General features: G+C 39.0%; 1 protein-coding gene across 2 annotated transcripts in view; it reads left to right on the top strand.

Annotated features, from left to right (window-relative positions):
• Positions 1-12,971, top strand: part of LOC117237775 (plexin-A4) — a 425,345-nt gene that overhangs the window by 53,404 nt on the left and 358,970 nt on the right. The window contains exon 1 of one of the 2 annotated variants that reach the window (XM_033502115.1): positions 11,381-11,650. The exons of the other annotated variant lie outside the window; for it this stretch is intronic. The gene's annotated coding sequence lies outside the window, so the exon portion shown is untranslated. Of the gene's footprint in view, positions 1-11,380; positions 11,651-12,971 lie in introns of those variants that run through there. 2 annotated transcript variants of the gene reach the window in all.

Genomic DNA, 12,971 nt, shown 5'->3' on the forward strand with positions numbered 1-12,971 from the left:
GTTATAATCACTACTTCTCCTAAAAAAAAAGGAAAAGAAAAAGAGAAAGAAACGTACTTAAATAGAAATGAAATTTTATTTCGAATAAATTCACACGTAAAACCTCGTTCGTGTTGTTAGTTAATTTGCGTATAAAAAATTAATAAATTTAGATACCGCGTTGATTATGCAAAGGGAAAGTTTTCATTTTAATGTTCGAAGCTAAATCGCTTGAAAAAATGTAATATATCTGTTACCTGTGACAAACGATTTTGTAATATACATTAAAACGTCGTAATAGCGAAGTAATGATGCAGAGACAACGACCATAATGCAGCTACTTATAAAGATGTGGTTGCAAATAATAATGGCTGGATATTTCAGTCGACCTAAAAAGTAAATCAATTTTATTGCAGCATATATTGACATTATCATAGAGACGATTTACACGAGCGAATACAACGTAAAACGCAGCGTAGAGAACATAATACTTTCTGCATGTTCTAACCACCATATTACATTTACGTGAGCTGCTACATTAAAACGTGCGACAGGAAATTCTCCGCACCTTAAACAGTATCATAAAATCACGAATAGATACGTCAAAGTGACCCGTTCGGTTAGAGTGTCACGTGTCGTGAGAACTTCTATTCTAACACGAACTTTTACACCTTTAAAGAAAGGAATATGCTACATGTAGATATGTAGCAAGCCAGAAAAGAAACATCTACTTTCCGGATCTTTTTCTGTTCGAGTCAAACGCGGTTGTCACTTCTCGTTTTCCGAAATATTGCATCTAAAAACAATTATATTTATTCCATTAATACTTGACCTGTGGTTAGATCCCCGTGACTCAATAATAGTCCGACGTAAGATACATTTTGCATGGAATTTTGTTAAAATCAGACTGCTCGATTTATTCTGTTTTACATATACTAATATATATATATATATATATATATATATATATATACATATTATTTTTGTTAAGAATATAATCTAAAAACAATTATATTTATTCCATTAATACCTGAACTATGGTTTGACCTCTGTGACCCAATAACAGCCCGACGTAGGATACATTTTGCATGGAATTTTGTTAGAATTAAACTGCAAGATTTATTCTTTTTTACATACACTAATATATGTGTATATATATATATATATTGTTCCTATTAAGAACATAATTATATGTATTATTCATTTCTTTAAAGTCAGATTTGACTTATAATTATTAATGACTATAATACATGCACGATATATGCATTATTTAATACGAATTATATCAGTTATAATAGTAACGATAGAAAGATAATATAAACAAGAAGTGAAATATATACGGTGATCCTGGAATGTAGTAAGAAGGTATTTAGTAAGAACAGACTTAATTACACGTGTCGAAGACCATTAGTCATGAATTATACCAAGTATAATAATGAGGTGTACTAGAAATAAAATATATACGGTGATCCTGAAATATAATAACGACATAGTTAATGAGAATAGACTTATATAAGTTATATAGACTATTACAGATATATATCACAGTCCATTTTACATACATGCGTATGTTCACGTTAAGTTCTCCGAGCTAAAGGAAACTCGGTTATAATTATTGCACAAACTTTTACGAAACATATTCCCTTACTGATCTCCATCCAGCATAAACTCTCCTACTCAATTAGAAAATTTCGAATTAGTTTCTCAAAACTACCAGCCCTAAAAAGAAGAAATCGTAATTGATCGAGGCAGAAAGATGACACGCTGGCGAAAGTTTTCGTAAGGCCGAGGTTCGTTACAGGGAAGAGCCTGTTCGCTACGATTTTAGCGCGGCCGAAGGGGAAATTGCAACAGAGAAACGGCGGTCGAAGGCGGCGACAGAACGCCGTGGCTTCATTACCGTCGTTAAGAAAATGTGGGCCTGCAGGCTGGTGCGCGGAAGATTACGAATTTCGAAATCGTAACAGTTTACTTCGGATGAGAGGGGTTTCGAGTATAAACACGCAAAAAGAACGTCGTAGAAACGCAGGCAGAGGCGGAATTGCCGCGATTCCAACGGACCATTGTGTACACCGTGAAGGTGGTACACGTCCTTGTTTCTCTTTCGCCAGGGAAGTTTTTGTGAAGCGTGCCGCATCGGTGTTTCTACAGGCCAAGTTTCATGGTATCGTCGATCAGAACGCAGCATCCGATTTCTCCGAGTTCTCGTTTAGTTCTATTCCCCTATTTAATCGATTCAAATCTCTATCTGAAAGTTAAAACGATTCGAGTGTTTTTTCTTATCTGTTTGTAGAACGGAAAGGCAACAGTATTTCTTGTTTAAAAATGTAGATTAGTCTTACTGTGTAAACACAGGCGTTTTGCGTTCCAGGGAGTCCGAATATAACGCTACGTCTCGTGTGTTTTATTGGATTGGTAACTAAGTAAGCCAACCCAATATTTTATTATACGATATATTTAAATGGTAATTTGTCAAAATTTCTACGACAATCTTTATTTGAAATGTTCCAAGATTATTGTTAAATTGTTGCAAATTTTTGTAAACATTCAGACTAACGGTTAACTTTACGATTAAAACATTCTGGTTTGCTAGTGTTTGCAAACAACATTGATTTGCATGAATCTTTGAAAACAACGATTCCTTTTGCCGTTTCCTTTCTCAAATATTTACGCCCCCGACTTTCACTATGTTCGAGATTCAGCGAACGAAATCAACGCGAAGCTTTAGTTAATCTGCGCGTAAAGTATCGCTACGAGAATAGGATCTCCTATCCTACATTCCATCTTTAAATATTTGTTATCGAAATGGAGGTGATCTGGTAACGCGGCAGCTTTAGTCGGCACGATAATTGTAAAGTCGGCCAGGTGAATATTTACCGGATTTTATGAGGTAACGCAACGTTCGACGAAGAGTTAAATTTGCACAAAGGATTTCCTTTTCTTTTTTCATCCCTTACGCAAACGGAATTGACGCGGATATTTTATAAATCGCGTTCGACGACGAGAGGAACGCGCGTGCACGCGCCCGCGTCATTGTTGAGCGTTGAAATCGGGGGGATTACTTTCTGCTCTTCCGCTTCTTTTACGTCGAAATTTTTATTTTCCCCTGACGAGGCGAGCGAGTTTATAACAAGGCAAATTTATCAGGGGTTAAATCGGAGGAGCGGAATGCTCGAAGGGTGTAAAGATGAAATCAACCACGTTGGATAGAGAAACAGAGAGAGAGCGAGAGGGGGGCAGGGGGAGAAGGGACGTAAAAGGGCGAGAAAGTGCGAGCGAGCACGGATCCAGATTAAAGATTTCGATAATGGAAATTCGTGATGCAAAGGTCCGCCGGTTGAATCCCGGCATCGTTTCTGGGATCGTAATCGAGTTGTTATCGCTTGGTTGAAACGGCGTACAGTAATTATTTTTAATTTAGCCTCGGACCAATACCGAACAGATGCGCGCCCCTTGACTTTCTAGCATCTTTCGTCATGCATGGATGAATTCGTTTTTTTTTTTAATCGTTGCTCGTTGTTGTTCGATGACCATGAGGATAGCCATGTTTTTATTTTTTCCTTTCTCCTGACCGTGATTCGAGTTCGGTTAGATAGGCATGTGGTTGATCGAAATTATCGGATTAGTTATTGAACTTTCCAGACGATATCTTTTCAAACCGAGGAATCTCCCCACGCTTCTTTTATCTTTTTTTCCTCTCTCTTTCTCTCTATCTTCTTCTTCTCCGCGTTTCACGAACTTCTTTCATTATCCAATGATTCGTTTTTCTCTAAACCGTGTTTCACAGCTGGCCGCATAATTGAGCGCGATTTCGAGCTCGATGCCTTCTTAATAAGTAGGAACCCGTGTCTTTGGTAATCTTTGAACGAAAGATATCAATTCTTAGAATGGCTGTACGTGTGCTTCGTAACGAGAGAGTAGGTGGAGAACTGGTCGAGCTGGAGAACATCGCGCTCGACCTCGTTATCGGCTCGAAATTCTTCTCAATTTCCGGCAGAGGAAATCGAACGGTCAGCATGGAGCAATCTTGCTAACTGAATTCCATCTCTTGATGGACAAAAGCCCTGGTACGAGCGACTGCGAAGCCTGGGCTAGCCACCGCTGTTCGAGTTATTTCGACGGCCCCTGTGTTTCTCGATGTTTCTAGGTCAGTTGACTCAACTAGTTCGCTTCTGGGTCGGTCACCGTTTGTCTAAGTTTCAGAATGCCCCTCTCTGCTGTTGCTGTTGGTGCTATCGTCGAAAGTCAAGCCCGAATGAACTTCGTCCGGTAGCAGCGGGCCTCCGGACCAAGTTTTAACCGGTGTACCATCTGTGATATGAGAATTAGTTACCGGAGGTAGGAGACAACGCCGCGACAACGAGAAAGTTACGGACGAGTGAACGGAGATAATTGTTGTTTGCTAAATTCCAGCCGATATCTTGTAACGGAACTCCTTCTCTCCGGCTCGCCTAGTCTACATTATTATTCCATTAATTGAGCCGCCGTGCTGCGGGCGCGCATAGGAGGCGTTTATCGATTTATTTTCCTCCCACCACTCGGCTTTCGTTCCTTGCTCATCGACGTCGTTTCAACCCCCTCTTCGTTTTTCCTCTCCACATCGTGCCACTTTGTACGCGACGCGTTTTATTTCCACCGCGCTTAGCGATACAATCTTAATACTTGGAATCGCTTCGAACCTGTGTAATAGCAAGATATTCCGGACATACCTGAACTTCGAATATCTTACGATTCAACGTTCCACCTTGTACAGAACAATCAAGTTTGTTATATGCAAGTCCCTTAAGAGTCGAACCGATCAACTCCACGTTTTATTAATTTCTTCTTTTCGCTATACAAATAGGCAATTGATGTCCAGTTCTCGCGAAAGTGTCCGAAAACGACGTACTTCCGTAAATTGAGTTATAGCAAGAGCACGATATACAGTGACTCAATTTTTGTAGAATTTTCATAGAAATAAGTTTTCGTGGTCGCATAAAAGTACTATTGGTTGATACGAAACTTAATATCCTTAAACCTAATATCTTCTCTAGCGTATTACATAGATATTTAAATAAGCACAACGGCGTACGAATACTTTTTGTAGCCCCTGTAGTTCCGATAATAAGTTCGATCTTACGTAAAAGGGAGACGCTACGCTAAACGTCATCGTAAGGAACAATTTCGTCCCGATATCGTTTCACCATATAACTCTGAAACGCGGAATTTTTTGATCGATTCTTGGTACGCAAGTGTCCGAGAGTACTGGAGAGAGTATTGGTACAAAGAAACTTCAAGGACAAAAGGATAGTGTCGTTGCACCTTGACACGAGGTGTACGGTGCGAAGATACCTCTTCTCAAATCCCAAACGGAATTGCTGAGCTCGAATTCTTGGCCTGGTAGCTGGCTCAACTTATCGCTAGCGACGTGCGTTTCAATGTCAACTTGGAAGCGATCCGAAGTTTTCCTAAGAATATCTCCAGTCTTGAGTCTTTAAAATTTCGATACGTCTTAAAAGTTTCGAAAGTTTGGAAGCCTTGATCGTTTAGTCGATGCCAGCGTTTTATTTTTCTTTCGACACGTTTGAACATTTATCATAGAATAGATTTTTGTATATGTTCGCCGTGTTACATAAAACATTTTGAAATGTCATTGGCGCTGTCACGAGACTCGGCTGCCTCAATTATACGTATAAAACGTAAGACTGAAGATGGAGATAAAATTTAAAGTCAATCTGAAAATTTATATAGATTTCATTGCAAATATATATTTAGTATAAAATTGGTATAAAGCATGAATGGAATAAATGTTTTAAAGAGAATCCAACTGAACGTGAAGGTTTATTAATATAGCGGATAATTGACTGTTTAAATATCTTCTCTATGCTCTCTGTGGAATATATACTCGCACTAAATATCTTGCAGCTTCCATGTATGTTATTAAATTTGCTTCAAACTTCACCGATATAATTATGATAGTCGAGACTCATTAAAGTGCTAATGAAATTTCAAAGTGTGTCATATAACACATAGAATATACAATATAGTACTCGTAAAACGTCTCCACGAGCGTTTGGATATTTTCTCGTATTAATGAATATTTGCAAAGGTTAAGACTGATTGAACTGAAATTTATTTGTTTAAATCGCGTTTTAATCTCTCGATTATAAAATTCTCTGGTTAAGCTATAGCTCAATCAACAGGTTAAATAATTACACGACGTTCCATGGAAATTTCCGTTCTTATTTCGTTCGAGGCAAAATGCGAAATTTATATCATTTGGCAGAATGGAAAGTTACGAATACCATTGAACTTACATGCAATGAATAGATCTCGAAGAATACCTTGAGACATCGATAATAAATCGATTCGATCTAGTTAAGAACGGCGGCTATGATTAATGTTAAGGAGTGCTTGTTGTGAAAGCGTGGAATAGTTTGCATCATCGTTATACGCGCTACTATATTTTTTCTTTCTTATTTTCACCTGAACGCGCTCTAATTTCGTATCCTCATCTACGAACCAACCTCTCGAACCTGTGTATATCGTCGACTTGCCTCGATCATGAGTTTCATCTTATTCGTTGCCCATGGTGATAATTTAGATAGCTAAACGACGAGTATTATCATCGCGCTTCTATGATCCGTCTCTTAATAAATGCAACGTTATTACCACCATGCGAAACCTTTTTTATCTCGCCCCTAACTATACGTCGCGTACGTATTAGAACGCTTACCGTGTCTGGACAAAATACGCCGTTTCATACAAATTGGATACTTCCCACTGTTTTCATTTTCTCGTTATTTTATTCCAATAATCGCATCATTGAGAAATGAACGCTAAGAGTTTGTAACTACTACGTGTTCTGTAGAATGAAAATTCCTCGAAGAAATCAGATTGAAATTCTGCTACCCTAGTGAACTGTTTCTACGTGGAGTAAACGTGCAACGTAAAATACTAAATAAAATATAATTTGTTAAAGTATTCCAGTAAACGAATCATAGATCACGAATCAAGATTTATTCATTTTTATGGCAATGTGCGTGATTGTTCAATTTTTCGTTGATGGAACTGGTCAGTTTAAAATTTCTGTGCGATTCACAAAGTAATAATTGTTCTAATACGTACGATTAGCGGTAAACGTATAAGAATTAAGCGAAACCTGATGCAATTTGCCCCTTCTACCATTACTCGTTTTAATTTTTTTTTTTACCATGGAAATGCATGAACGATTTAATTTTTGACCAATCAAACGACCAGTTCACCAATCACGTTCATTAAACACGACGAGGTTGCTGAGTTTATCTCCTGCGTGACTCGCGAACTAAGTGTCCTAATACCATTTAATAATACATGCTAGAATTAAACGAAACCTAATGCAACGTGTTCCTATTGTTATCACGTTCTTGTTGCTCTCTGTGGTGCTCTCGAGTAAGAGGATTTTTAACGGTAACCAAACGAGCCTTTTTATTCTGGAACCGGTTCACCCGGCTACTTCGGAAAACAACGAAAGTACTCGCGTATATTTTATCGAAGCTACTCCGTTATTACACACCGGTGTCGATGGAGAATGCACCCGTCTGTTTTATTTGCAACTACAGCCCTGGTTCTCCTTGCCAGCAGCCTTGCCTGAACCGGCCAACGACCGTATCTCTCTTACCTATCCTGTAGCCGCTTGCATCTCTCTCTCTCTCTTTCTCTCTCTCCTCTATCTTTCTCTCTTTCACGCTCCTTTCTCTTTCGCCGGGCAACCTCCGCTCTTCCAGCCAGCTCTCTTTGATCCGTTGTACAGGTAAACTCACGGGAAACGTGCATAAAGCTCCTTGGACACTTTAAACGAGCCTTTTTGGCGCGCCACTGTTGACTGGGGGAGTGGAATTTTTGCACGTTTGGTCGTGGTGCCTTGCCGATTCATTCTTCGACCAGCTTTTTCATCTCTCTTATGCAATTACACGCGACCTTTCATTCCAATTTCCAAATGGATTTCGCACAGTGTCTCATTACCAGGGGGATAGGTAAATTAGACAAGTTGTCCACGGTAAAGGATGCAAAGGCGAACGTTTTGTGGAATGTGAAATTCGAACGAGAAAGTTACATTGGAATATTTAATCATGGGAAATATACATGGTTGCGTGTAATGAATTTTTCTGACACTTTGATTTTCTTCCGCGTCTGCTTTATTCGAACGAATTTATATAGGAAAGTATAGAGAAGAATGTGTTAAACCGTGTTTGGGTTCATCAAGTTACTGGAATTCAGGCGAGCTCGTTCAGGCAACGTGAAATCTGTTTATCAGGCAGAAGCTATTATTTAGTTGACTTGAAATGCCTCTTCGCGTTTCTACCGCCGTTTTCATTAATCGAGCCATTTGGGCTCCAGTCGCTTTAATTGGTAAAATTAATGCTTCTCCTATACAAATAGCTCCGTAGTTTCTTACGGGAAATAACGAGCTGTATCCACTGGTGTGTGTGGTAAAAATTATGCCGCGGTATTTGACCTTCGTATGACCTTCGAAAAAACTAATCACGCCTCTCCGGAGATTATTCGATTCTTCTTTCGCTTGCGAATAATGCGCGATATCGTGCTAAGATTTGACATCGGTTTTACGGAGAATAAATTATATTTCTCATTGTCAACTCGTTAAAATACAATACAATATTATTCGAGGATAATTGGGTATTAGCATTCACTATCGTTTTATCGATTATCGTCGACTGTATCGATACTGTTAACCATCGTTATACTTTGTCAAAACGATGAAGCTCGAGAATTTATTTTAGAAAATAGTCCAGAAATTTCTGTATCGATGTGAAAGTTGGTAATATATTACTCCATTACAAAACTTCTTAATGTTTGCCTCGTGTCTCGGTTCGTTGTAAATCCCTAATTGTTTTGAGTAATGCGTGCTTTCACGATGCGAATATTGTACTTTGAACTTCCATAGTTTTCCTTGATAAATTATCGGATGAAAGTTTTGCGGTGCCAAAAATAAATCAAATGCGAGAGAAACGTGGAAAGAGAGAGAGAGAGAGAGAAAGAGGGGGGATAGGATGAGTGGTCCAGGTTTCATTCATCCGGTTGATGTAGGCGGCGTTATACACTCCTATCCTATCTTATCAGATGCGACGACCGAAACGGATATTACGATAATGGTACTCTTGGAATATGTTCGTCGCTGTATGGCAGCGACGCGATCGCGTCTGCGCTATCAGTCTGCGTGTCATTAAAAAGGAAATGCGTGACCGATAAACGAAAGGGAAACTTGCAGGATACATATACCGCGATGTTCTGATCGATGTTGGAATTCCGTCGGTATATAATAATAATTATACAGCGAGTAATGTTAGAACGAACTACAATTGATTCTGAAATCTTAAAACAGTACCAGTTCGTTTTAGCATGCATAAAAATGCATATGTATACGTATTTAGGAATAATCAATTGCAAAGTTGCAATTTAGAAAAGAATTACTACCTATTAAATAATTTAAATGAAAAAATGTTATCATTTTTATTTATCTGTATCTTTATAAAACTTTCTAACAAGGTAGAATATTCGACACTTTGAATCAAATTATAGAGACATTTGCGGCATATTTTAATAATAAGAATAAAAAATTGGAAGTAAAGCAAGGTTCAAGATATCTAGAGACCTACTAATTTTGAATCTATAAGAAAGTTAAGAGAAAGTAATTACAAATTTTTGTATCATAAATAACCAGCGAAAGATAAACAAAATTACTAACCGACCGTGTATGCATCTCGTAATTTTCTAGAATGGTTCGTTCGCGTGGCCAATAAACGCAATTAATTTTACTCGGTCAATTACCGAGATAATTCGACGGTATTCCTATAATCTATAATTAATGGTACTGATATGTAAAGTAGGCAGTATCGAGTCGTGGTGTTGCATATCGAAGGGATCTTTCCAAAAGCAAATCGAGTGTGACAGGTTAGCAGTAAAAGCTTGACATCGACGAAAGACGAAGGAGGAGAAGAGAGACAACCGGAGGAAGGAAAGCTCGACGAAAAGCGATATTCCTTCGCTTCACGCGCGAGCGACTCGACAAAGTTCCTCGATGTCCAGGCTGGGCCTGTGCACTCCAGTATACGCTTCTTCGTGTTGAAGGATGTATCGTGTTACACATTCGTATCGCGTAACACCTCGATCTACAAAGGAGAGCAGCTCTTGCGGCCTGGAACGACGAACTCGACAACGACGGGCATAAACCGGGTGTACCCGGCATATGTACTTATAGTATACGCCAGTTGCGTTCGATCAGGCTTGCTGGATCAGGATGTATCGGTTCGCGATTCTCTGGCACGCGCGTTTACGCGTATCCTCCTCGTCGCGAGTTGAAACGAGACTCGTGAACGAGGTGAGCGCGGGCGGATTACTGCCTACGGTATGCATTCCATCGGAATCTGGTCGCGAGAGCTTTCTCTCTCGGCTTGGGGACAGAAAAATACGTGAGAACGGGCATCGGTGTGTCTATTAGGAAGAACACGTATGTAAGGTTACACGTTCTCGCTTTCGGTGAAACTCCGTTACGCTACGTAGCTACCGTCCTCTTACACGGCATTGTTACGGAAATATTTAGTTTCTTTACTTTTTTTAAGTTGCGTTTGTTGCCCAAACGTGAAAAAAGGACAATATGTTGTGTGACATATGTAGGTATACCTTTGGTGGGCGGGGAAGATGAAATAGGATAAAGTATGCTAATATATTTTTACATTGCTGTTTTTTTTGCTTATATATGAGTTTCTTTTGCTCGGCTTGTTTTTTAATTCGAATTGTTTTCGTGAAACTTCTCAAGGATATTGTTACAAATACTGCTTGGTCGAAATATTATAAGAAACAGTAAAAATACAAGACGAATTGAAAATTTATGACTACGATAATATGTCGCCATTTCTCAAAAAATAAGAATGTTTTCTTAAATCCAAAGATTTCGGAGGCAGTTTTATATAGATTAATCAATACCAACGGTGTATATCGAGTAAACAGAATACAATACATATAAGTACCGAGTTTTTCGCTTCTATCAGGTTCATTGCTATTCACGATAGAAAAAAGAATCAGAGTTCCGTGAAAGATCGAGAGTGAAGGGAGACGACAATTCGCGCTCTCGTTTTTTCAGTGCTCTACAGCTTATGGCCTATGGTAAATCTCACGATCAAGAACGAAAGAAAAAAGATAACAGCAATAGCCTTCGTGCCAGACAGTATAGTGTTTCGCGACTTCGTGGTCACGCGACACCCCTCGACCACGAAAGCAGCGTGGTGTCGGATAAGCATTAGGCCGGCGGCGCATGCTTGATCGGACGCGTTCGTGCACGTCCGTGATGGTTCGACTTCGTTCGTCCTTCTCCGTCCGAGTTCGCGCTTTTACGCTGCCGGGGAACGACCGAACGACTCTCTCCAGCGCGCTGAATCACAGTCTGGGTCAGTTCGCCGAATGATCGTCGCTCCATGAGGGAGGACGCGTGCGCGTGTGCCCTTCTGTGATCACATGAGTGGAGAGCTGTTCGATACGATTTTGTGACTTAGGGAATCAGTGTGTCAAACTAGTGCTAGTGCGTCGACCAACGGTAGTGGTGGAAAAGATAATGTTTAAGTGTGTCGCCGAAAAGGCCGTCGAGGTTGCACGGAGTAAGACGAAACCCACCGAGGAGAACAAGAACGCGTGACAGGTAAAACATAACCTCAATTTCGTTGGGGATAAAAACTGAGTGGGAGGGTGAGCTTTTTTTGTATACTTCGCGAATATACGTAATTCCCTATTCTTTGTATATTTGCTAGGATTTCTCGTCGAAATCTTCTTTCTTGTGGTGGCTCGTTTTCGTTCGTGCTGATTATTCGAGCGTCTGATAGGCTCGTTCTTTATAACGTCGGGTGGCGTAAACGAGCCATGCAACGATACGTTACCCTCAACGATTTAAAAACGGTGCTATACGAAATTACATACTTTCGATTGCACGCGTGAGTTATTTTATAGCTTGCGAGGGGAGAAACGTTGGAAAGTTGCTGCGATGGATCGCAGTAATATCGCCGATAATCATTGAAAGGTTGATTTTTATTTCGTTCGGTTTTTGAATGGCCGAGGGCTCACGTGACCTTCTTATTGCGCGTTTATCCTTGTCGCGATGTGGCGCTTCCGTTTGCCTTGGCAGGAATGTTTGAGCGTTTATCATTGTACACGAGTGTGTTTCTCGTTCGTTCACCACGCCTTGAAATTTTCGCCCTTTGATTTCGCGCGGCTAATCGAAAATTATCACCGTGCGCGACACTATCCATAATTCCGTGCTATTGTATTTCTTCAAGTGTAAGTGACTTTCATTGTATCTTTAGATTTAAAGGTGTATAACTTCTTTTTTTAATTTCAAAAGTCGATTGCAGAGATTATTTACTTTGAGTAATTACGAAACATAATTATTTATTATTACATCTTAAACTTTGGTGAAATATCTGATGGCATTTTTCGTTCGTCATTTTTTAGTTTCTAGCAAGTGTACGACGTAAGTTTCTGATTTAATTTATTTTTTACTTGATCCAGAATTCTGTAAGAGATAATTCTGAGAAAATGATAAGTGTATGTCTAGCTACGTTCTACGAATTTCGTTATCTCTTATGATAATATTAATTATGTCTTATTCATGAATTATACCGAATGCCAATTACATTACTCGAAACGTTTTTAACACTTGCATATTAACCAATTTGTAAAAGATTACTAGTACGTATTATTAATGAACAGTTTTTTCATTTATTCCGAAATTTTCTTATTTCGTTACTTTTCAATGAAACGCTTATGGGTTTATTTTTCAGTTAGATAGGTGCTTCTAGAAAATTGTTATAAGTTCACTTTACGAAGTGTCTTCTAATTAGAAGCAAAAATTGTGTTAAAAAAATATACGGAAGGTTTTTAATATGATCGATAAAAAAATTCAGCATAATGATAATAATACTCGCGTTTGGAAAAGTAAACTCATAATTAGCGCAGATATAAATTAA

This window comes from Bombus vosnesenskii, unplaced genomic scaffold (genome assembly GCF_011952255.1).
Source record: "Bombus vosnesenskii isolate JDL3184/JDL3185 unplaced genomic scaffold, Bvos_JDL3184-5_v1.1 scf7180000013264, whole genome shotgun sequence".
NCBI classification, from domain to species: Eukaryota; Metazoa; Arthropoda; class Insecta; order Hymenoptera; family Apidae; genus Bombus; species Bombus vosnesenskii.